Below are 26,698 nucleotides of genomic sequence, written 5' to 3' on the forward strand. Positions count from 1 at the left end.
AGAACTAATTGCATAAAATTAAGATAAATACTCACTTTCGTAGGAATCACGATTGCACTTAGCACGTGCAACAAGCCGTTAAACCCCTAGGTTACCCTAGTGGACGAGTGTTGTCTCGTGAGGGTTTTCAGGGATGTTACCCACAAACATCATGAATTATATGACATGATATTCTAATAAAAATAAACCCTAAGCTAATACACATGTAATTAATTGACATATATTTTCAAGTATGGCAACCGTCAAAGTAAGAAAATATAAAAGTGAAGTGTGCATCAAATCGTATGACTTTCCCAGAGTACTAATACCTCCACCACAACAGGGCACCGCCTGACTTTCCCAGTATTTTCTACAATTCGTTAGAACCTGATCCATCAAATTTTTAGAATATCACATGTTGTCTAAATTTGTCAAGAATGGTTCGCATGTAAAGAAAGAGCTATCAATCCCAACTAAACAACCCGGTACACAGAGGTCCAACACAATGGAGTCAAACCAGTCATTACCACATGTCACTAGGTTCAGCCTAACCAACTCATTCATGCTTATTTTTATTTCATTTCATATATCTATATATATATATATATATTTCAATACACATGACAACTACAGCTATCCAACCCCATTAGGCTCTAGTAAGGTCCATGTAGCGAGCTTTCAGTCAATGGCCCCCGATCCAGTTGGCTCAAGACATTAGGTGAAACACCCCTCGGACTTAATTACTCGAACCAGACTACGCCACGAGGCCAGACTTGTCATCATAAGTATTTTTTTTTTTTGAATAATAATTATGCAAGAAAAGAAATGGTAGACTGAACCATATAAATATTTTTATTATATATGTGACTGCATCGTGACTATAGGTCAACCAAAGTCGGATCATAAGGTACCTAAGTAATCTAGTCGGGATATTCAACCTCTATCTTTATGTGAAAACCAAATCCTGAACCTTATGGTACGAACAAGGATACTCATACTTTTTTTATGGATAAGGCTAACAAAAATGCAGTTAACAAATATGAACTCCTGAGGCCTTCCTATTGTCATTAAGTACACGTGTGGGGATCTAATAATAGGTCTCTGATCAATCATAGTATGCATGTGTTCCTTGCCTTAATAGTTGCACAAACTCAATATGAAAATACATGTGCATTTGCTCAGAAAAGAAAGCAATAGAATAAATCAAATGCAAAAACAAGTTTTTATTTTATTTTATTTTATTTTATTTTTTTTATTTTTTTTTATTTTTTTTTTGGATCAAAATTTCCCTCCCCCCAACTTAAACATTGCATTGTCCTCAATGTAAAAAAAATGCAAGAAAACTATATATGAGAGACAATAGAGAAAATAATAGAGAGAAGAAGAATACCTTGAGCTGTTGATTTTCAAAAAGAAGAAGACCTACAAAATAAGAAGAAAACTAGAAATAAAAGAAAAAATTTAATTCTAACTAATATACACGTACCTTGGCCGTCATGCTCAGTCATAAGAAGGCTCCTCCAAGGGAAAGGAGTCCTCTTCATCTGTAAAATTCTCAAGAAAAGGTTTTAATCTTTGTCCATTTACCTTAAAAATTGTGCCATCCTGTGGATTTTCAATTTCAAATGCCCCGTGTGGAAAAACAGTTTTTACAATGAAAGGACCTGTCCATCTTGATCGTAACTTTTCAGGAAACAGATGTAAGCGGGAGTCATAACAAAGAACTTTTTGTGCAGGTTCAAAAGATTTTCTTAGAATTGATTTATCATGCCTAATTTTCATTCGTTCTTTACAAAGTCTAGCATTGTCATACGCATCCCGACGAATTTTATTCAATTCACTTAATTGTAATTTTCTAGCGAAACCAGCATCTGACAGTTCAAAGTTTAATTGTCTAATGGCCCAATACGATTTATGCTCTATTTCAACAGGTAGATGACATGCTTTTCCATAAACTAGCCGATACGGGGACATACCAAGAATAGTTTTATAAGCAGTACGGTAAGCCCACAATGCATCAGAAAGTTTTAAAGACCAGTCTTTGCGTGATGGATTCACCGTTTTCTCTAAAATTCGTTTAATCTCCCGATTGGCTAGCTCTACTTGGCCACTAGTCTGCGGGTGATAAGGAGTTGCAATTCAATGAGTGATACCGTACTTTCGTAATAGGATCTCAAAAGGCTTATTACAGAAATGTTTTCCCCCATCACTAATTATAACCTTGGGCATTCCAAACCGTGAAAAAATATTTTCTTTAAGAAATTTCAAAACAGGTTTGTGATCATTAGTTCTACAGGCAACAGCTTCTACCCATTTTGACACATACTCAACACCAACTAAAATATACTCATATCCAAAAGACGGTGGAAATGGGCCCATAAAATCCATGCCCCACATGTCAAAAATTTCAATAGCAGTAATGGGCTGAAGAGGCATCATTTGCCTACGAGTTAGACTTCCAATACGTTGACATGGGTCACATGTCCTACAGAACTCGTGGGCATCTTTAAATAGTGTAGGCCAATAAAAACCACATTGTAACACCTTAGCTGCTATTTTCTTAGATGCAAAGTGTCCTCCGCAAGCACTGGCATGACAAAAAGAGAGTACACTTTGAATCTCATGATCCGGTATGCATCTTCTAAAGATTTGATCATCGCAATACTTGAACAAATAGGGGGCATCATAATAATAACTCCTTACTTCACGCAAGAAATTATTCTTATCATTCGATCCCCAATGCTCCGGCATCCGGTTCGTGACAAGAAAGTTTACAATATCAGCATACCACGGCATAGTAGAAAGTGCAAACAATTGTTCTTCAGGAAACGAGTCCTTGATGGGCAATTGTGGCACCAAATCATGAACAACTAGCCGTGATAGATGGTCAGCAACCACATTCTCTACTCCCTTTTTATCTTTGATAGTGATGTCAAATTCCTGGAGTAGAAGTATCCATCGTATTAAGCGTGGTTTGGCATCTTTCTTATCCAATAAATATTTTAGCGCTGCATGATCTGTAAAGATAACAATAGGAGCACCAAGGATATAAGAGCAAAATTTGTCTAATGCAAATACTACCGCAAGCAATTCCTTCTCGGTGGTGGTGTAATTCATTTGAGCATCATTTAAGGTTTTGCTTGCATAGTAGATGACATATGGCTTATTATCCTTGCGTTGTCCTAGGACAGCTCCTATCGCATAGTCACTAGCATCGCACATGATCTCAAAAGGTAATGACCAATCAGGTGGTCGCACGATGGGTGCAGTGCTAAGCATAGCCTTCAATTTTTCGAATGCCTCTTGACATGTTTCGGTCCAATCGAACGGTGTATCAAGGGATAAGAGGTTACATAATGGTCGAGCTATGACACTAAAGTCCTTGATGAACCTCCTATAAAATCCCGCGTGACCCAAAAATGATCTAACATCTCTAACCATCTTGGGTGCAGGTAGCTTGGCGATTAAGTCAATCTTAGCTCTATCAACTTCCATGCCCTTCGATGAAACAATATGTCCTAGGACAATTCCCTTTGGCACCATGAAGTGGCATTTCTCCCAATTCAGTATTAGATTCTTTTCTATACACCGAGCTAAGACAGTTTGTAAATGTAACAAACAATCATCAAAAGAATCGCCAAAAACAGAGAAATCATCCATAAACACTTCTAAAAATTTCTCATTCATGTCTTCAAAAATACTGAGCATGCATCTTTGGAATGTTGCAGGTGCATTACACAACCCGAATGACATCCGACGGAAAGCGAATGTACCAAAAGGACAAGTGAAAGTAGTCTTCTCTTGATCTTCTGGTGAAATCTCGATTTGGTAGTATCCGGAATAGCCATCGAGAAAACAATAAAAATTATGTCCTGCAACTCTTTCCAAAACTTGGTCTAGGAAGGGTAAGGGAAAGTGATTTTTCCTAGTGACCAAATTCAATTTTCGATAGTCAACACACATGCGCCAACTCGTGGGGACACGAGTCGGGACTAACTCACCTTGCTCATTTTTGACTACCGTCAGACCTGCTTTTTTGGGCACGACTTGAGTAGGACTTACCCACTTGCTATCAGAAATTGGGTAAATAATACCCCGTCAAGCAACTTGAGGACTTCTGCTTTAACCACATCTCTCATCGTAGGATTCAACCTGCGTTGCATTTGCCTTGTGGTTTTGGCATTGTCCTCCAAATATATCCTGTGCGTGCAAATTAAAGGGCTAATCCCCTTCAAGTCGGCAATAGACCACCCTAAAGCTCCTTTATGATTCTTTAGAACACCAAGTAATTTTCTTTCTTGGGCATGATCCAGATCAGATGAGATGATTATAGGAAATGTGTCCTCGGGTCCAAGAAAGGCATACTTGAGTTCCTTCGATAAAGGTTTCAACTCGAGCTTAGGTGTTTGTTCATGGGATGGTACTATCTTTGCTTTTAGAGGTGGCAACTGTTCAAATTCCTCTATTCTCGGTCTCCACCCATTGACCATCATGACATCCGAGTTATCTAAAATAGGTGGGACCATATCATCAGCAGTACCTTCAGAACACCAATCTATCAAACCATTGTCGGTCAATTCAGTAAATGTTTCTTTTAACAAATATTCTTCCGCAATGGTTTCAACCTATTCAACTTCTTTACTTTCTTCATGATCACTGGGTTGTTTGCCTATACTAAAGATGTTCAGTTCCAAAGTCATATTGCCAAAAGAAAGCTTCATGATACCATTCCTACAATTGATCAATGCATTAGAAGTTGCAAGGAATGGACGTCCTAAGATGACTGGAATCTGAGATGGTGAATTGGAAGCCGGATGTGTGTCCAGTACGATAAAGTCGACAGGAAAATAGAACTTGTCTACTTGGACCAACACATCTTCGATAATCCCTCGAGGGACTTTCACTGACCGGTCAGCTAATTGTAAGGTCACAGTTGTTGGCTTCAACTCACCCAAACCGAGTTGCTCATATACTGTATATGGCAACAAATTCGCACTCGCTCCTAAATCTAACAATGCTCGCTCAATCCTAAAATTGCCAATGATGCACGAGATAGTTGGGCAACCTGGATCCTTATATTTAGGGAGAATGTTATGCTGTAAAATTGCACTTACATTTTCAGCCAAAAATGCTTTCTTCTTGACATTTAAACGACGCTTGACAGTGCACAAATCTTTTAAAAATTTTGCATAGGAAGGCACTTATTTGATTGCATCAAGAAGAGGTACATTGATTTTTACTTGCTTAAAAAGCTCAAGAATTTCAGAGTTTGGTTCAAGCTTTTGCAAGGGCTTTAATCTTTGTGGAAATGGTGCAGGAAAAGAACATTCAATTTTTTCAGTAGATATTGGTGTTTCAGTTTCTTCATTATCCTTTTCTTTTGTCTTGGGAGGGTCAGAATCAGGTATGACTTGTGTTTGTTCTGGGACTGGTCGGTCAATAACATTTCCACTTCGCAAAGTTATTATACTCTTTGCTTGTTCTTTATGCGAAGTTGAAGATGATGCATTGCTACCGCCATAGATTTGAGGATTAGGTTGTGGTTGAGCTGGTAGCTTATCTTTCTCTTGAGCACTTAAAGCAGTGGTCAGCGTTGTCAGTTGATTTCTTAATTCATCATTGATTTTAGCTTGACCTTGCATGAAAGATTGCAAAGTTTCTTCGAGACTGGATTTTTGAGGGGGTGCGTGTGCATAATGAGGGTGCGGAGGTGGAGGAGTTGGGTTATATACTTGTTGAGGTTGGTCATCCTCCACCTGAAATTTGGATGGTTCTTCCATCCAGGGTTGTAAGTACCCGAAAAAGGATTATTGAAAGATTTTTGATAGGTATTCATAACATTGGCCTGATCGTGCAAGACTTCCTTGAATGCGGGTATTGTGGGGCAATCAGTGATGAGATGGCCAGGCATCTCGCAAATCCTACAACACTCACTGTTATGTTCTACGGTCTTGACAGGTTCAATCCTTCTAAGTTCAATTTCCTCTACCTTCCTAGTAAGGGCTGCCATTTTAGCTTGAATATCATCCTGAGTATTAAGGTTGTAAAGGCCCCCGTGTGGAATGCTAGTAGGCTTAGGCAAAAGTTTATTCACTCTATCCCCTGTATCCCATAATTGTGCAGTCTCTGCGAGAGAGTCTAAATAGTCCCATGCCTCATCGGGTTGCTTTTCCAAAAATAGACCATTGCACATAGTCTCTATAAATTGTTTCAACTATGGGGACAACCCTTCGTAAAAGAAACTAATGGTTCTCTATGTTTCAAACCCATGATGAGGACAAGAGAGAAGCAAATCTTTAAATCTCTCCCAGCATTCATAAAATGTTTCATGGTCTTTTTGCTGGAAATTACTAATGTGCCTTTTCAAAAAGTTAGTCCTTTGTGCGGGAAAGAATTTTTTCAAGAATTCTCTTTGCATATCATGCCATGTTCCTAACGATCTTGGTCTCAAGGAGTTCAGCCATGTTTTGGCTTTATCCTTCAAGGAAAAAGGAAACAAGGTTAATTTAAGGACATCTTCCGATACATTTGGCACTCTAAATGTGATACTAATTTCCTCAAAATCCTTAAGATGAAGATAAGGGTTCTCGGATTCCATCCCATGATACTTGGGCAGCAATTGAATTACTCCTGGTTTGATTTCAAAGTGTCCTACATTTTCAGAAATAATCATGCATGATGGTTGACTAGTCCTAGTGGGATGTAAGTATTGTCGAAGTGTCATAACTGGGGGTCTACCTTCATCACCATGGTGACTTCCTACATCATCAGGAAAATTTGCCATCTCACAAGGTGTGAGATACTGCGAAGGAATTTCAAGGATGTGTCCTAAGGGATGATCTAAAGTTGTACGACTTAATCGACCGGTGTCGTCCCTATTCCAACCTAGCATACAAAATTTAATTTTTTTTTTTAAATTTAATTTTTTTTTATTTTTTTATGTTTTTTTTAAAAAAAATAAATATAAATGTAAGTACCAACTAAAGATATCCTAAAACTACACCCTAAAACAAAAATCTATTCACAATCAAACATGCAACTAAACATTACACCTCAATTTCTAATGGTTTTCCTAAATTTCTAGACAGCTCCTAACTGGTTTGAAGAGGGCACCTAAGCCTCCAATCCGGTCTAATGAACCGAGTTGACCAGGTAAACTCCCAGGTAAGTGGAGGGGTCACGATGCGTTCGCAAAGGTCCCACTTAAAACCCACTTGCCTCGAACAGATGAACTGTCTCCCTTATAGGGACAAAGCTTGCCTAGACATCAACTAAGCCACAGAGCGAAATTGGTGCAACTTTCGGTGGTCTTCGTCCTATTGAGCTCGAATGTCCTTAGGGGCCAACGTCTAGTTGATTTTAATTAAGCTTAGAATATTTATGCAATGGGGTGATTTTTGGGCTAAGGACGAGTGATGAAATCCCGACCTTATCTTTTTAAATGGGTTCAGCCCTTAGAATATTTTATGCTGATGCCATATACTATATGCAACAATCAAGAGTTTTTTTTTTTTAATATTTTATGACATGACATTAAATTTCACTAAATAGGTGATCAAGCAAATTATTTATTTTTTTTCTTAAATTCTCAATTAGCAACAAGGGTTAATGAGATATGATAACAATAAAATTCTGATCTAAAATAATTAAATGCAGAAAATTCAAAACAGACAGCAGCAAGTTTTCGTATTAATCTGATAGTCTTAAAAGTTTCAGAATGTCAATCAGACCGTTCAGATGAAAAAAACACAGGTCCTGCAAAAATAAAATTGTTCTCCCAAGTGCAGGAGAATCGCACAAGTAGTAAATTCTCGAGAGTCCGAGGTCGAATCCTCAGGGAACGAAATGTATATGAGATTATTTAATATAATTTTAGATTAATTAATTCAATAAATTTGTGGATTAAAATTATGTTTTGATTTTCAGAAATTAAAATCGGAGAACAATATAGCAATAAACAAAGTTTAATAAAATAAATATGGTAGGGATCTGGAATCCCCCTTGACGATATTGCACCCAAGAAATAAACTCTATGGTTCTTGATTAAAAATGAATGGTAGGATAGATCTAATCATGGTATATGTTTCATGAACATATGAACTCAATTTCTAAGCATTCATCGTGCTTTCTACGTCTACGACGAATCAAATACTAAAGCAATCCATATATCAATAATCATAATCCATTAAAGAGCTATCTACGAAATAACTATGCATGGATCAAAAACATATCAGTAAATATGATTCATTGAAGGCAAAAGTTTAGAGTTTACTTCAAAGAGCAATACATCAAAGGTTCCTCCATCTCCCTCCTAAGAAATCAGCCACCCATTTTAAAAATTAGTCCCCCTTTCATTTTCCCCTTTTCCTTTCTTTCTTTTTCTTTTCGGAAACAGGGGAGGCCCTGTTTCCCTTTCTCTTTTTTTTTTCTTTTGACAGAGGGCCCTCCTCTGTTTCTTCTTTTCTTTCGAATGAGGGATACCTCCTCCCAGCCGAGAGAGCCCTCCTTTTAAAATGCGATGAGTCCCTGATCTCCCGGAATACGTGGAGATGCCGAGTATCCCGGACGCGAGAAGCTCGGACGTGGATGGATCGCGATCTTCGCGGGATGCACGCGGACGCTGGGAGCTTCGCGGGTGGATCGTTGGAGATTCGAGAGGAGCTGGGATGCGTGGACTGCTGAGAACTGGGAGAACCTGGGACGCATACGCTGAGATCACGGACGCGGGATGTCTGGGAGAGGCTGGATCGCGGTGGATTTTTGCACGCGGACGGCCGGGACTTTGCTGGGTTGCGGGATCTTCGAACGCGGACGGCTGCAGGATGTTGGGAGGTTGGGTAGCGAACGGATGAGCTTGAGATGGAGCTGGGACACGGAGACTGCGAGGAAGACGGAAGGCTGGGAGCTGATGTGGCTGGAACTCCGAAGAAGCTGGAACGGAAGCTGGTTCGGACGCGGAGGATCGCAGATGCTGAGATGCGTGGGAGAACTGGGATGTATGCTCTGACTTGCGGGAGAAGCGGAAGGAAGCTGAGATCTGGGACTCCTGCGGGATCTGGTGAAGGCTGAAAATCGTGGTGGATGCTGGGAGCTGATCACACGCGCTGGGACGCGGCGGAATCGCCACGGATGGCCGGATGTTGGACTCGGGACGCTGAATGCTTCGTGGACGCACGAGAGAAACACTTGATCGCAGGTTCCAAGAGCTGGGAGAAAGGCTGATCGCGGCATGATTTGATCACGGATCCTGAGACGCGGACGGGTCTTGAGAGGGCTGATGTGGCTCACGGATGCGGACGTGGAAATGCTCGAGATGCATTGTGGATGGCTGAATCTGGGCTCTGTTCTGTAGTTAGGAAGATGCATTCTTTTAAGATGAATTTATATAAAATAATGATAAAAATTATAATAAGTGCTAAGGATAAAATATTTAATCATGCAAATGTTAACACCTATTATTTATCATTATTTTGCTAGCATTAGGCTAAGTTAATGGGTATTTAGATCGCACTTTTGTGCTCTCATCACACCCCCCAACTAGCTTATTGCTAGTCTCTAGCAATTTCAGAGTAAACAATAACATGAGAGTACAAAAAGTGTTGGTTGATCTTTTGATGTTTCATTAGAACTAATTGCATAAAATTAAGATAAATACTCACTTTCGTAGGAATCACGATTGCACTTAGCACGTGCAACAAGCCGTTAAACCCCTAGGTTACCCTAGTGAACGAGTCGTCTCCAGTCAAGCACGAGTCGACTCCTGCAACAGGCGAGTCGACTCTAGATCGCGCGAGTCGACTCCGATCCCAACGAAAATATTGTCAGGAGGTACAGACTGTGTCCAACGGCTCTATTTTTGTCTCTAACGGCTAGATTCTGTTTCCACGCCATCTAAAGCTATAAAATCAAGAGGAGAGCTAGAAAAGAAGGTATGGAAGTGGGAGAGAACATTTAGAGAAGAGATCTCAAAGAGATTCCAAGGGAAATCCTCCATAAGCACAAAAGGGCCATCCAAAGCGAAATAGAGAGAAGAAGAGCATCCAAGTGAATCCCAAAGCTTCCTCTCCATCCGTGTGCTGCCTCGGTGATCCTCTACTTCGTGCCAAATCAGAAGAGGGTCAAGTAAAGAAGAAGCCGAGCTCCTTCATCTTCAAAACTCGTTTGAGGGCTTCTCTTTACTCTATTTGTTTATATTTGCTATATTTGCTTAGTTAAGAAGCTTGTATTTGCTTTAAATTCTTAGTCTAATATCTTGTAACTTGATTCAATCAAGGGATTGAATCAAGGGATTAAGGTTTGTTGGTGAGCCAAAGGGAAAACCAACGTTGTAAGGTTGTGGTTGGTGAGCCTTTGGGAAAACCAACTGGGTTGATTGTGAACTCGGAAAACAATCGTTGTAAGGTTGTGGTTGGTGAGCCTTTAGGAAAACCAACTGGGTTTGATTGTGAACCCGGAAAAACAATCGGTTGGTTCTAGTCGGTGAGCCTGTGAAAACCGACCGAGTTCGTTGTAATCTCGCAAAACAACAAGTTGGGTTGTGAGCTTGTAAAACAACCGGCTGTAATCGGAAGGATTATAGTGAAATTCCCAAGAGGTCTTGGGGAGTGGATGTAGGAGCTGGGGTGCACCGAACCACTATATGTTTGTTGTGTTTGTGATGCTTTTTGTCATTGTCTAACTTGCTCACTTACTTACTTAGATAAATTGCTTGCTTAACTCTTATCTACGCATCCCTTAGTTGCAAGCATACTCAATTTACTTAATCAAGTCTCATCCAATAAATTAAACTGTTGCTAAGTTTAAATTCCACTGTGCATCTATACAACTTAGCATAATTAATTGAAAAGTTTTAGAAGTAGTATAAAAGTTTTAAAAGACCCAATTCACCCCTCCTCTTGGGTTGTATCTACTGGGCAACAAGTGGTATCAAAGCAGGTGCTCTTTTATTAATTATAGTCTTAACCGACTAGAGCTAAAGATTATGACAACCCCACATAACATATTATTTGCCGAGGGACTTTCCATAAACAGACCTCCACTGTTTGATGGAACTTATTATATTCAATGGAAAGCTAGAATGAAAATTTTTGTTCAATCACAAAACTATAAAATATGGAATATCATTATAGATGGACCTCACACACTCTCTCAAAATGTCAATGAAAAAGACTTAGCACAATTGAATGCTAACACTATGAACTTTCTATATTGTGCTATCCATGAATCTATATTTCATAAGATTTCTGCATGCTTATCTGCTAAAGAAATCTGGGATACTTTAACAATTATTTATGATAAATCTCAGATTAGCTCACATGTGCTTCAATTGCGTACTAATAATGAGATTGCAGAATCCTCCACATTAGCCGAGTCGACTCCAACAAGGCCCGAGTCGACTCCGAGGCAGATCAGTTCAAAAGACAAAGAGTTCGGTGATGAAAACAAGGATCCATTCCCAAACACCGAAAGATTCAAAAGCTTCCTAAAGACAAAGAAGAAGAGGAAGCAAGAAGAAAGAAAGAAAGAGATAAAAAGGAAGAAAGTTTTGACCAAGGAAGAGTCAAGCAAGAAAATGAAAGCTAGGAGCAACAATGATGATATTAGCTCCAAAGAATTACAAGAGGTAACTAACTTTTGCTTTATGGCACAAGAAGATAAGGTAAAATCTGAATCCACTTTTACATCAACTGATTTTCAAGAAGAATATTCTTATGATGAACTTTTAAATGCTTTTCATGATTTGTATGGTGAATGTAGAAAATTAGCTATGAAAAATAAAAATCTTAAAAAGCTAAATTTGGAAATTTCAAAAGAAAGAAATTCTATTGCTGAAATACATGACAAACTAAATTCTGAAAATAAAATTTTAAGGTTAAATTCAGAACAATTGATTCAGAAAAATCAGAATTTAATTAAAGAAAATCAAAACTTAAGTGAAGAAATTAACCAATTGAAGTCTTTTATTAACAAATTTACTGTAAGTTCAGCAAAATTAAAAATGATGTTTGAAAGCCCAACATGCTGATTTTGATAAATCAAAATTTGGCTTAACTCCTTCACTTAGCAATGAATCCCTAAAGAAAAAGGTTATCAATTCACCAAGCAAACCATTAAATAAGATAACTTATTTCAAACATGAAAAGAATGGGCATAACAACTTTACCTATCGTTCTAACATAATTAAATCAAGTAGTAAAGTTATTACAATTAAACAAATTTGGGTTCCAAAAGGAACTATATGTCCTAACTCTCAAGGACCCAAGCAAGCTTGGGTACCCAAAATGAAAATATAAGGATGTAGATGTAAGTGTGCCAAGATACCCATGGAGAACTTTCATACAAATGGGTGTTCTAGACACACGTCAAAAATGAAACTTAAAATATACTTATGAAAAGTAATTAAAAAATAATAATAATGAAATCAGTAACCCTTGCATCTCATCATTATTTTTGCTTTAGGATTTGATTAAAATATGAATTGCAAGTATTGATCAATTTTGTGATATAGAAAATACTTTTTGAAATATAATCAGATCACTTTATTTTATAGTATACTTTACTCACTATTGGATAAGTTGCTAAATGATTAATCAATTTATTAAGAATAACTCTATGAATTCTTTATATGCTTGATTGAGAGTTTTTATCCATGGCATTATTGTTTATCGATCATAGATATGAAAATGTGTACTTAGTATGCCTTTGAATATATGCACTATGAATACCAAGATTAAAGAAACCATCTTTGGCATATAAAATCAACTCATGCTAGTATGTACTTAATCTCAAAAGACCTTGCCATTGGCTTACTTAGAGTATCTTCTGAAAGGTCAAAGTTTACTATGCATGTTAACTAAGGAAACAAACAAAAATCAATTTTTAAATCTAAAGATGTTGTTTCCATCACTAAGTTTTTAAAAGCTTACATTAGTTTTGTTCTTGGCACTCAAATTGAAATATTTTCTACATTGGCACAAACTCACAAAAAGGGTTCAAATGAAAAAGGTTTGCAAACTATGAAAATAAAGAAGTATCATGGCATAGTTTTGAAAACCAATTTTGTATTAAGTTGTGCACAGAAAATAATATTGAATACAATTATTTCTGCACCAAGAACACCATAAGTAAAATAGGATTAATAGAATCCTTGAAGAAATGAAAAGGGCAATGTTATATGATAGTCATCTACTTAATTCTTTTTTGTTAAAAGCTATCATCACTGCTTGTCATATATATGGTTTCTATTAGGTCTATTTTGATGAAAACTCCATTTGATCTTCTGAAAAATAGAAAATGATCTATTGCATATCTTTCATATTTTTCAGTAGTTTATATTATGCTTGATATGGTCTTTTGAAAATAATGCCAAATCTGATACAGGTATTTTTATCTTTCGACATCATTCAACAAGCAATGCATATAGAACATTCAATGAAAAGATTCTAGTTGTAGAAATATCAATTCATTTTATTCTTTATAAGACTAATGATTTATTATCAAGATACTAAAATCAAATTATATATGTATATGGTTAATCTTTTACATATAACAATCTGAAAACTTGTTAATAATTAGAACCAAATTGAGTTTTTCAGAAATGTACTTAATGATGACTACTAAGACTAAATCAAGAAAAGATGAAATAGATCTCGATAAAATTCTTGCATGATTAGAAGTAAAGATCACCATTATCATTTGCTTGCTTCATGAGCTTTATATAAATATGATAAAGCAATATGTGATTTGGAACAAGCACCAAAAACATGATATAAAAGCTTGAGTAACTTTTTGATAGAAAGTAATAGTGATAAATCTATGCATCAAAAAGAAGAATATGTGATATCTTATTTGCTCAAAGTATACATTGATGATATCACTTTTGGTTCTACAAACGAGGATTTATATGAAGATTTTACTAAGCTCATGCAAGGTGAGTTTGAAATATGTATGATGAATGAATTAACATTTTCTCTCAAACTCCAAATTAAGAGAAACAAGAAAAAGGATCTTCATTGACCAGAGTTAATCCACAAGAAAACTCTTATAGAAGATTGGCATGAAGAAGGTATTCTATGACCTCATCTTGTAGAATTTAAAAAGGATGAGCAAGGTAGATCTATTGTTTTTAAAGCTGTATTGAAGCATGATAGAATACTTATTTTATCAAATAGCTAGTAGACCAGATTGTATGATCATTATGTGCTAGTAGACCAGACCTTAATCTACGATGCCTAGGCTCTGATACCACTGTTGGAAACCCGTCCATGCTGCAGAAAAATTTCAAAAAATTTCAGATACAGCGGAAGAGGCATGCGCGGGATCAACCGTTCATCGTATGAACGTTGTTTAAAAACGTTCGTAGATAGATAAGGATTAAAAACTTTTTAAAAACATTAGAAGATCAGATCTTCACCTTGTGCAGGTAGATGATCACCGCAAACTGATGATCATGGTTTTGGATGAAGGTTCGCTTGAAGCCATTCAAGTGCCTGGCCTCTACGGGTATCCACACGAAGTAGGAACCGATCCAAGCTCTCTATCTCCCCGGGGTGCTAGCTCCCTTGCAGAGATAACTTTTGATGGATGATCTCCTCTCTTTCTTTCAACTCTTGAATGTGCTTGAGAGGAGGAAGAAGAAGGATGAGGAATAGTAAAGGAACAAAACCCCTGCAGCCTTCTTTCTTTTCCTTGCGTTGGAAGGAGGAAGGGAGGATGAAGAGGCCACCTTTCTTTTTCTTCCTTTGCTTGCGGCTGAACCAAGGAAAGGGGAGGAGAGGGGGCCACGAATTGGAGAGGGAGAGGGCTTCAATGATGCCCTAGGTCAGCCCCCACGCCTCCTCTTAAATGGCATGTGGAGCTCCTACTTTGTAGGAGCTCCTTGATAAACTTCCAAGAGGGGCGCCGGCCTCTCTTCTTTGCCGCACCAAGCAAGGAAAAGGAGGAGGGGCGTGTGCCCCTCCTTCATGGTTAACCTAATCCTCCTTTAAGGAGGATTAGGAAGGTCACTCATGGTTAGGTCCTAATCTAATTAGGCTTGGACCAAGGGTGAACCAATTTGGGTTTAATCTGGGTAAGTCCTAATCCAATTAGAACTTAATGAACCATGACTCAATTGAACCCTTCAATCCTAATCCAATTAGGAGTCTTATTGATTCATTAGATTAATAATTAATTAGGACTTAAGAAATCCTAATCCAATTAGGACTTATTTAATTTTGGTCCTAATCCAATTAGGACTCTGATAGGATTTCCAGTCCTAATCCAATTAGGACTCTAGGAATCCTACTCCAAGTAGGAATCCTAGTCCTACTCCAAATAGGATTTCCAGTCCTAATCCAATTAGGACTCTAAAAATCCTATTCCAAGTAGAAATCGTATTTAAGTCCAATTAATTAATTTTCTTTGTTCCTTCTTCAACTGTTTATCAATCGAATTGATTACTTGTTATTCCCAATCACGATTCAACCATCGGATCGGTCAGTGCTTCTAATGTGTGTGACCCCATAGGTTCTATTCTGACTGGTAGTGAGATATAATGTGATCTCTATCACAATACCATTGAAAACTCCTTTCAATGGGTTGGAACGATTCCAACTCTACTCATCAGGATTTATCGATCATCGAGATAATCCCTATGAGTCCCACCATCCACCAGTGATACCTAGCAGCATGTAGTGGCTATCCAGCAGAATAGAATGATGAACCTCTAGGTGCAGTTATCATGTGATACAGTCCTTCTATCGTGGATCCCTACAGGACGGAGGTCATGGACAACTCATCAAACTCCATCGCCTATCATATGTTAAGATTTATTCGACTTAAGTTCGAGAGCGGAGAACTCTTTCTCTACTGTGCAATCTGCCCCGGCCGAGGTCTTATGAACTCAGTCTTATAAATCACATAGGATCTCTCCTTATCTATCAAGGTCGATAGATTCCTTATAGGTGCATACCCTACTCCTACAGTGAACCTACTACAGCCAATCTATACTGCATGGACCCATATGGCTAGAGACCATGTATATGTGCAGTCAAACTACAATAACTTCACTGTGAGTAGCCGAAGCATCGCAGGTCAAAGGACTAGTCACACTACTGCAACATCAAGCAAGTCACTGACGAGTGGATAGACGTCCAAGTAACTTCTTGTCTTGGTCACGCTCAGTACCCTTGTTCTCTAACAAGCACCTGCACTATTACTTCAGTGTCTCCACCCCGTGGACTCGAGTCTCGTCCATCCATAGGGAAAGTAATGTGTGCACTAATCTCATTAGATCGATCACCGTCCTCATGATGATCCATCGATCAGGAGCGTTTAGAAATTAATCACTAATGATACATGTTGCTGGTGGTCCAAACCGTGAACGATTGGCACTGCGGTGTGAACGGGGTTCCGTCTGAGTTGTCTTGGTTGGTGTTGGTTGCGCTCCACCTTCCGCCAAGAAACCTGCAATCAAGCCTTGCACCACCACCAGGGTGGTGATGGCCCTCCGACGGTCAAGTCAGAGGAGGTTGGAGGAGGAGGAGTGGTGATAATCGTAAGTAAGAGAGTGCTCTGGGAGATATTGCTCACCTCCCCCCTTTCTCCCCCCAGCCGCATATATACCTGGCTGGGGGGTCTCTCAGGGGGGTTCGTTATCGTGGGGCACGATGGTGTGGCCACTGACATGGCCGTTACAGGGCGTCGTGGAGCAGCACCGGGTACGGCCACGTCAGGGCATAGTGGGGCTCCGCTTTGTACGGCTGATGCAGGAGATCGTGGAGCAGCATCGGATACGGCCGTTGCAGGGAGTAGTGGAGCAGGAGGCCGCGGCGTGCCTCTGGGGAATAGCCTGTCGTTATCAAGAGATCTCCGACTCGGGGTCGGAGCGCTGGATCAAGGGGCAGCCGACTCGGGGTCGGGCTGCGGAGCCGAGGATATCCGACTCGGGGTCGGATTGCTGGATCAAAGGGCAGCCGACTCGGGGTCGGGCTGCGGAGCCGAGGATATCCGACTCGGGGTCGGATTGCTGGATCAAAGGGCAGCCGACTCGGGGTCGGGCTGCGGAGCCGAGGATATCCGCCTCGGGGTCGGATTGCTGGATCAAAGGGCAGCCGTAGTCTTCCTGGGCGCGCGTGCCGGTCACGTGGGGCATGGCGGCTTATTTCCCCCGTAACAGTAGCCCCCCACTTCCGAGCCTGGAACCAGAAGGGGAACAGGTGAAGGGAGTGATGTTTCGGGATTGCCGCCGTTCCTCGGAGAGGCGCGCGCGCTTCGAGCTCCCCGCCCTTTTTATGGCGTATGGCGGTTATTGCTGACCTGGCAGTCTGAGGATTTCGGCGGACATCCTTCCTTAATGGTGTCGATTCGCCTTTGGGGCGCGAGCGACCCTTCGGCAGCCAGGCGTCCTCTGGCGTCATTGAGGCGTCACTTGCCTTTCCGCCTATTTAATCGGGGGCCTTTCCCCGTCCGTCTTCTTCTTTACAGATATTTTCAAGTTTCTCCTTTGCGCTGCTGTTGCTGCCGTCGGACTGTTCGCTCGTTTCTCCTTTGGCGCTCTCGGAGCCGTTCTTACCTCTTTTCCGGTGAGTTTTCCCCATTCTTCTGCTTAGGGCTCTCCATACTTTCCCCTCTTATACTAGTGTACTCCAGTCGCTCCGGTCTTTCCCCCCTTCCTGTCCCCGTCCTGACCGTAGGTTTATTGGCCATTAGGAATGGGCGAAGTGAGAGCAGACCAAATTAAGTCGGAGCTGGTCGCCACAGACTTAGACAGACTTGTGGCTCGGTACCACCTTCCCGAGGCCTGCAACGCCACGCTCCCGGGGCCTGAGGAGAGGATGTCCCATCCTCCTCCAGGGAAGATCGCCATCAATGAGGGCATTCTCCAGGCCGGGTTCCGCTTCCCCCCTTCGGATTTGGTCATGCAGGTGCTACGGGGTTTAAGAGTGGCACCGACGCAACTGGTGCCGAACTCGTGGCGGGCCCTGACGGTCTTCCAGGTTCTCTGCCGTATGCACGAGATCCCCGCCACCCTGAATGTTTTTTGGGAGTTCTACAGCCTGAGCGGCCACCCCCAGGACAAAGGGTGGTGGTGCTTCGCAGCGCGGCGAGGATGCGGCCTTGTCAAGGAGGCTCCTACCTCCATTCACAAATGGAAGGAGCGCTTCTTTTTTGTTGATGCAGATCCCTCTTGGGAAATCAGGGCGACCTGGGAGACCCCGATGAAGTCTCCGATCGGCCTATCGAGACTGTCAAGGGAGGAGTCCGATGGCTTGGCCGCCTTGAAGGGGTTGGTTGCCGAGGGCCAGCTCCCCCCGGTGGCCCGCCTTATTTCCGAGGATACTTTGGTGAATGTCGGTCTGAGCTCGGTCCCCACCGACCGTGAGTCCGCCACCGATTCTTTCTTGACTTTTTCCCTTCTTTCGTCCCGTTCTTTCCTTTGGTTTCTCCGTCTCCGACTATCCCGTCCTTTTTGCAGAGATCGACGACGTCATGCGGTCGGTGAAGACAAAGGCTGTTGGTAGGGCGTCCCTGCTGGAAGCAGCCCAAAGGAGGAAACGAGCTCTTCCGAGCGGGGCCCCACCGGCGAAGAGGTCCCGTAAGGAGGTGCCTCCGACGCCGACCGACGAGTCCGGGCCCACCGATCAGGGAGACGTCGTGGGCACGGACCGGCAGCTGACGCTGTATCAGCCCTCCGGTGGTAAGATTGCCGCTACTCCGGAGGTATCATCCGAGCCTGCCCGAGACGGACGGGTCGGACGTGATCGGTCCCCGACCCGGCCTCCGACTCGGTCGGCTCCTGATGACTCGAGGAGGGACGCGCCGAGGCCCCGACCGAGCGAGACCCTATCAATTCCTGGGGTGACCCCCGCCCCGAGCGCGATCGGCCGGACTCTTCCCCAAGCGATGGATAGGGGTAAGGCTGCAGAACCACCGTCCAGCTCTGGGGAGAAATCGGGGTCTGCCTTCACTACCGATGGCGCCCGAAATCTCATCGAAACAGTGCTGCTGGAGAAGGACCGTCGGCGGGTCCGGGAGTTGGAGGTCTCTGACGTTGGGGCTGCCAGCTGTGTCTGTCTCATGTCGGTGAGTGTTCTTCTGGCCGCTTTTCACCATTTATTGGCTCTGTTGTTCTCCGCCTGACTCCCTTATTTTTTCTATTTCTTAGCTCGCCCAGTACATGATCCGTCTGGAGGAGTGCTACAAGGAACAGGCGGGGCTTCTGGCGAAGGCCGAGGACCGGCTGAAAGCAGTGGAAAAGGAAGGCCAGGCTGTGGCAGGCAGGACGACCGGGGACTTCGAGGCGAGGCTCCGGGAGGCCGAAGAGCGGGCACTCGGCTTTGCTGCCCTCGAGAAGCAACTGTTGGAGGCTCAGGAGCAGCTCAAGGTTGCCTCGGGTCTCGAGGGCGAGGTCAAGAAGGCGGATGAGCGGGCCGAGAAGCAGTCCCGGAAGGCTGCCGACTACCGGGAGAGGTGGGAGAAGGCCCAGCGGTCAGCCGACGACGCCCGCAACCGAATCCGGTCTCTTGAAGCTAAGCTGGGCGAATTGGAGCCGGCCTTGGAGAAGTTCCGTGCGAGCGATCAGGAGCTTCATTCGCGCCTGACGGAGGCTAAGGCTGCTCGCATTGCTGCCGAAGCGAAGCACAAGGAGGCTCGGGCTGAGCTGCTGAGGGTCTCCACCGAGGCGGAAAGCCGGATTGTGGCGAAGGTCTTGGAGGCGAAAGCCCAGATTATGGAGCGGGCAGAGGCGGCGCTGGCCGAGAGGAGTGCGGAAATCGGGCGTCAGGCGGTAGAGGCTTATCGCCAGTCCGCCGAGTTCGCTCATGATATGTCGGAGGCAGTACAGACCTATCGTCAGTCCGACGAGTTTGTCCGTGACGCGTCGGACGCGGGGGCCGAAGCCTTTATCTTAGGCTTCGAGGAGGGCCTGGCAAGGGTGTCGGCTAAGTACCCCGAAGTTGACCTGAGCGAGATTTCCCTTCTCGACTCCTCTCCGGCGCCATTGCCTGCTGGTTCTCCTGCTGCTTCCCTACCTCCTGCGGACGAGCCCGACGTTCCCGACCCGGGAGTTCCTCCAAGCTGACCTCTTGTACCTTTCGTTGTCTTCTCTTTTTTTTTGTATACCGGGGTTTTGCCAAATTGTATGGGCCTCGGCCTTGAAACAATGAAAATTAATGCTAGTTGAATGTTTCTTCATCTCGCCTTCGTCCTTCTTTTTCTTTTAACTCTCGGTAGTGTCTTGCTGACTCCTGGCTCCCGAAATTCTTCCGGTGCTAGGCCAGGCATCCGAGGGTTAGGCCTCAGGAAACTCTTCCGGCGCTAAGCCAGGCATCCGAGGGTTAGGCCTCAGGAAATTCTTCCGGCGCCAAGCCAGGCATCCGAGGGTTAGGCCTCAGAAAATTCTTCCGGCGCTAAGCCAGGCATCCGAGGGTTAGGCCTCAGGAAACTCTTCCGGCGCTAAGCCAGGCATCCGAGGGTTAGGCCTCAGGAAATTCTTCCGGCGCTAAGCCAGGCATCCGAGGGTTAGGCCTCAGGAAATTCTTCCGGCGCTAAGCCAGGCATCCGAGGGTTAGGCCTCAGGAAATTCTTCCGGCGCTAAGCCAGGCATCCGAGGGTTAGGCCTCAGGAAATTCTTCCGGTGCCAAGCCAGGCATCCGAGGGTTAGGCCTCAGAAAATTCTTCCGGCGCTAAGCCAGGCATCCGAGGGTTAGGCCTCAGGAAACTCTTCCGGCGCTAAGCCAGGCATCCGAGGGTTAGGCCTCAGGAAATTCTTCCGGCGCTAAGCCAGGCATCCGAGGGTTAGGCCTCAGGAAATTCTTCCGGCGCTAAGCCAGGCATCCGAGGGTTAGGCCTCAGGAAATTCTTCCGGCGCCAAGCCAGGCATCCGAGGGTTAGGCCTCAGGAAATTCTTCCGGCGCTAAGCCAGGCATCCGAGGGTTAGGCCTCAGGAAACTCTTCCGGCGCTAAGCCAGGCATCCGAGGGTTAGGCCTCAGGAAATTCTTCCGGCGCTAAGCCAGGCATCCGAGGGTTAGGCCTCAGGAAATTCTTCCGGCGCCCAGCCAGGCATCCGAGGGTTAGGCCTCAGAAAATTCTTCCGGCGCTAAGCCAGGCATCCGAGGGTTAGGCCTCAGGAAATTCTTCCGGCGCCCAGCCAGGCATCCGAGGGTTAGGCCTCAGGAAATTCTTCCGGCGCTAAGCCAGGCATCCGAGGGTTAGGCCTCAGGAAATTCCACTCGTTGGTCGACCAAGGCTGGCGCATGCCGAGGCAACTGGTCGGGACTTCAGGCTAGTCTGCTCCCGGGATGGTCATCGGGTTAGCCTGGCATCCGAGGGCCGAGCCTCGGGACCTTCCACTCGTTGGTCGGCCAAGGCTGGCGCAAGCCGAGGCGACCGGTCGGGGCTTCCGGCTAGTCTGCTCCCGGGATGATCATCGGGCTAGCCAGGCATCCGAGGGCCGTCAAGCCTCAAGAAATTCCGCTCGTTGGTCGGCCAAGGCTGGCGCAAGCCGAGGCGACCGGTCGGGGCTTCAGGCTAGTCTGCTCCCGGGATGATCGTCGGGTTAGCCTGGCATCCGAGGGTTGTCAAGCCTCAGGAAATTCCGCTCGTTGGTCGGCCAAGGCTGGCGCAAGCCGAGGCAACTGGTCGGGACTTCAGGCTAGTCTGTTCCCGGGATGGTCATCGGGTTAGCCTGGCATCCGAGGGCCGAGCCTCGGGACCTTCCACTCGTTGGTCGGCCAAGGCTGGCGCAAGCCGAGGCGACCGGTCGGGGCTTCCGGCTAGTCTGCTCCCGGGATGATCATCGGGCTAGCCAGGCATCCGAGGGCCGTCAAGCCTCAGGAAATTCCGCTCGTTGGTCGGCCAAGGCTGGCGCAAGCCGAGGCGTCCGGTCGGGGCTTCAGGCTAGTCTGCTCCCGGGATGATCGTCGGGTTAGCCTGGCATCCGAGGGTTGTCAAGCCTCAGGAAATTCCGCTCGTTGGTCGGCCAAGGCTGGCGCAAGCCGAGGCGACCGGTCGGGGCTTCAGGCTAGTCTGCTCCCGGGATGATCGTCGGGTTAGCCTGGCATCCGAGGGTTGTCAAGCCTCAGGAAATTCTGCTCGTTGGTCGGCCAAGGCTGGCGCAAGCCGAGGCGACCGGTCGGGGCTTCAGGCTAGTCTGCTCCCGGGATGATCGTCGGGTTAGCCTGGCATCCGAGGGCCGAGCCTCGGGAAATTCCGCTCGTTGGTCGGCCAAGGCTGGCGCAAGCCGAGGCGACCGGTCGGGGCTTCAGGCTAGTCTGCTCCCGGGATGATCATCGGGTTAGCCTGGCATCCGAGGGCCGAGCCTCGGGAAATTCCACTCGTTGGTCGGCCAAGGCTGGCGCAAGCCGAGGCGACCGGTCGGGGCTTCCGACTAGTCTGCTCCCGGGATGATCATCGGGCTAGCCAGGCATCCGAGGGCCGAGCCTCAGGACATTCCGCTCGTTGGTCGGCCAAGGCTGGCGCAAGCCGAGGCGACCGGTCGGGGCTTCCGGCTAGTCTGCTCCCGGGATGATCATCGGGCTAGCCAGGCATCCGAGGGCCGAGCCTCAGGACATTCCGCTCGTTGGTCGGCCAAGGCTGGCGCAAGCCGAGGCGACCGGTCGGGGCTTCCGGCTAGTCTGCTCCCGGGATGATCATCGGGCTAGCCAGGCATCCGAGGGCCGAGCCTCGAGAAATTCCACTCGTTGGTCGGCCAAGGCTGGCGCAAGCCGAGGCGACCGGTCGGGGCTTCCGGCTAGTCTGCTCCCGGGATGATCATCGGGCTAGCCAGGCATCCGAGGGCCGAGCCTCAGGAAATTCCGCTCGCTGGTCGTGCGCTTGTCGCTCGCTGCCCGACGGGGTTTCTCCGTGGCCAGCCGCGATCATGTTTCTCCTTTTCTCAAGCGTTGCCTGGGGGAACACGAGAAGGGCATTAAACGCTAATTAATGCGTTACCTGGGAAATCGGATCACCAGCTGCTGCTTGCGAGGAGTGTTAGTTGAGCGGCCGCGATACGCGGGTTCTTCGAGGAGGATACGGCCTGGGCGCGAGCGGAGATATGTGGACCTAGGGGTACATGACACCCGGATTGTCCTGCACAAAGAATGCGGTTTAAGGAGAATGACGCTTAGGAAATCGCGGGGAGATACGCCTCGGGAGCCGGAACGGCTCCGGTTTCAATGCGCCTGCATTTATTGGAGCCACCCGCATCGGAACGACCAGGGGGCCGCAGTTTGGCTATAAATACAGGTGCAGGTACGATGGAGTTTGCCAAGCCGGAGCTGTTCAGGTTGCCATGGATCGCGGACCTCCTCCTTGGCATATGACTGAGAGACTCCTGTTGAAGGAAAGGGGAGACGCTCCCCTTGCGACTTCAGCCAACTAGCCGTTTCATCTGGGATCAACAAGGAGGGTCTTCCCGGCGGAGCTCCGCTCTAGGCGTTTCATCCGGGATCACATCTCTCCTCCTTGAAGTTCAGCCTCCCGATCGAGCTCTGCTCCAGACGCTCAGTCCGGGACCGCGCCTCCATATGCTCTTCCCCCTCGTATTCCTTCTCTTTCCTACCACTGGGGAGGATGGGAATATCCTTTGGAGGCGGCGTTCCCCTGGGGGCAGCAGGAGCTTCTTCTGCGGCGGCTCCTCGTCTTTTTGGTGAGGTGCTGGATGGCGCCTCCGGTTAGAAGCACCCACTTCCGGTGGGATTGCAGCTGCTTTGGATTGAGGGTTTGGGATCCTCGGTCCTCAGCTCCACAGATTCTCCACCTCTTCTTTGCTTTCTTTACTCCCTAATTCCCCTCTGGGAATTCCTTGTAATCACACGAGCACGCCATTGTAACCAGAAATTATTGAAATGAAAAGTGTTGCACCTTTTCAAATTGTCTTTCTGGCCTTGTTGTTCTACTGGTAATACATCCGCAGGTTAGCGGAATTCCAGCCCCTTGGAATTTCTCGACCATCTAGGGCTTCCAACTGGTAGGAGCCAGGTCGGTTTACCCAACGAACTTTATACGGGCCTTCCCAATTCGGCGCTAGCTTCCCACCTTCCGTAGGTTGAGATGCCTTAGCTCGCCTCAGCACCAGATCTCCAATTCTGAAAAGCTTCGGTCGGACTTTGGAGTTGTAATATCGGGCCACCCTCCGCTGATACATTGCCATCCGAACCTGCGCCATTTCCCTTGCTTCTTCCAAGAGATCCAGGTTCCCTCGGAGTTGCTCCGAGTTGGCCTCGGGTCGGTGTGCGGCTACCCGAGGTGAGGGAAGTCCGAGCTCTACGGGGACAACGGCTTCCGTGCCATAGGTTAGGCTGAAAGGCGTCTCCCCGGTAGGAGTCCGATGCGTGGTCCGATACGCCCAAAGGACATTCTCGAGTTCCTCGACCCAAGCTTGCCCCGTCCGTCCGATCCGCGCTTTGATACCTTGGAGGATTGTCCGATTTGTGACCTCGGCCTCGCCGTTGGTTTGTGGATGCGACACGGACGTGAACCGATGTTCGATCCCGAACTCCTCGCAGAAGTCTCGGAAATGCTTGTTATCAAACTGTCGACCGTTATCCGAGATGAGGACCCGAGGTACCCCAAATCGGACAATGATGTTCTTCTTTACGAACTTCCGGACTTGCGCCTCCGTGATGGTGGCCAGTGGCTCTGCCTCCACCCACTTGGTGAAGTAGTCGATGGCGACAATCAAAAATTTCCGCTGGGCCGAAGCGATGGGGAATGGTCCGAGGATATCCATTCCCCACTGTGCAAAGGGCCATGGGGCGGTGATTGGCGCCAAGGGAACAGAGGGGACTCTCTGGATGTTGGCGTGGCGCTGGCAGGCGTCGCATTTCCGTACGTGATCCTTTGAGTCTTCCAATAAGGTCGGCCAATAGTAGCCTTGCCTCATGATCTTATGTGCCAGGGACCTAGCCCCCAGGTGCGATCCGCAGATGCCTTCGTGGACTTCGCTGAGGGCGTAAGCCGCCTCCGAAGGGCGGAGGCACCTTAAGAGGGGGGCGGTGAACGAGGTCCGATACAGCCTTCCTTCGTAGAGTACGTAGTGGGTGGACTTCATAACAAGTCGCCGAGCTTGATCTTCATCTTCGGGGAGGATCCCTTCGGCGAGGTAAGCTACAAGCGGGTCCATCCAAGATGGTTCCGGATCAATTGCCATTACCGCTTCAGCCTCGCCGATGCTCGGGGCATCTAGGGTCTCCAGGTATATCGCCCTTGACAAGTTGTGTGCCTCAGCGCCCACCAAGCGGGACAACCTGTCGGCCCTAGCATTTTCGCTCCTTGGGACCTGCTGAATGTCAATACTGCCGAGGTCGGGAATGAGTGCTTGCACCTTCCGGACGTAGCTCTGCATGGTCGGGCTCCGTGCCTCGAACTCCCCTCGAACCTGCCCGACCACCAGCTGGGAGTCGGTAAAGACCTTCAGACGCCGGATGCCGAGCTCCTTGGCGAGTTTGAGTCCCGTGACTAGGGCCTCGTACTCCGCCTCATTGTTGGTCACTGAAAATCCGAACCTCAAGGCATACTCGGCTATCACTCCATCGGGATTGGTAAGGACCAGCCCGGCCCCTCCACCTTCAGGGTTCGACGACCCGTCAATGTGGAGCGTCCAGATCGGGAGATCGAGGCTGGGTGTTTCCGGCGGCCTAGGTTCCGTCTCCTGCACAGTGCACTCAGCGAGAAAGTCCGCGAGCACCTGGGCCTTGATGGCGGGCCGGGGCTGGTAGCGGATGTCGAACTCACCAAGTTCTACTGCCCACTTCACCAGCCGTCCTGCATTCTCAGGATTGCTGAGGATCTGCCGCAGTGGTTGATCGGTCAAAAGGGTGACAGAATGAGCCTGGAAATAGGGGCGAAGCCTCCTGGTCGCAGTCAGCAGTGCGAAGGCGATCTTTTCAGCCTTCGTGTACCGCGTCTCGGCATCCCGGAGGACTCGGCTGGTGTAGTATACGGGCTTCTGAAGTTTTGCCTCTTCCCGAACCAGTACTGCGCTGACTGCGGTTGGGGAGACCGCCAGGTAAAGGTAGAGCATCTCCCCCTCTTGCGGCTTGGACAGCAGGGGAGGAGACGCCATGTACTCCTTGAGCTGGTCGAACGCCACTTGACATTCAGCCGTCCAGAGGAAGTCTTTCGGGCGCTTCAACACCTTGAAGAACGGTTGGCAGCGTTCGGCCGATTTTGCCACAAATCGTCCGAGCGCGGCGACCCTCCCAGCGAGCTCCTGAACCTCCTTCACTTTGGTCGGAGGGGACATATCTTGGATGGCCTTGATTTTGTCCGGATTGGCCTCGATCCCCCGCTGGTTGACAATGAAGCCGAGGAACCTCCCGGCCGAAGCACCAAAGGCGCACTTCGCTGGGTTTAGCTTCATACGAAACTTCCGCAAGGTGGCGAAGGTCTCCTCCAGATCCGCAATGTGCTGATCCGCATGGCGGCTCTTTACCAGCATATCGTCCACGTACACCTCCATGTTCCGGCCGATCTGCTCCTTGAAGATTTTATTGACGAGGCGCTGGTAAGTAGCGCCAGCGTTCTTCAGACCGAAAGGCATTACCTTGTAACAGTACAGCCCCCTGTCTGTTATGAAGGCCGTTTTCTCCTCGTCCTGTGGAGCCATCATTATTTGGTTGTAGCCGGAGAAGGCGTCCATGAAAGACAGCAGCTGATATCCGGAAGTCGCGTCGACCAGTTGGTCTATTCGCGGAAGCGGAAAGCTATCCTTGGGGCACGCCTTGTTCAGGTCGG

General features: G+C 46.5%; 1 pseudogene; it reads left to right on the forward strand.

Moving 5' to 3' along the window:
* The first annotated feature begins 6,242 nt into the window (after positions 1-6,242).
* LOC120104734 lies at positions 6,243-6,340 on the forward strand (annotated as a pseudogene).
* The last annotated feature ends 20,358 nt before the right edge of the window (positions 6,341-26,698 follow it).

The sequence above is a fragment of the Phoenix dactylifera genome, unplaced genomic scaffold (genome assembly GCF_009389715.1).
Source record: "Phoenix dactylifera cultivar Barhee BC4 unplaced genomic scaffold, palm_55x_up_171113_PBpolish2nd_filt_p 000089F, whole genome shotgun sequence".
Taxonomy (NCBI): Eukaryota; Viridiplantae; Streptophyta; class Magnoliopsida; order Arecales; family Arecaceae; genus Phoenix; species Phoenix dactylifera.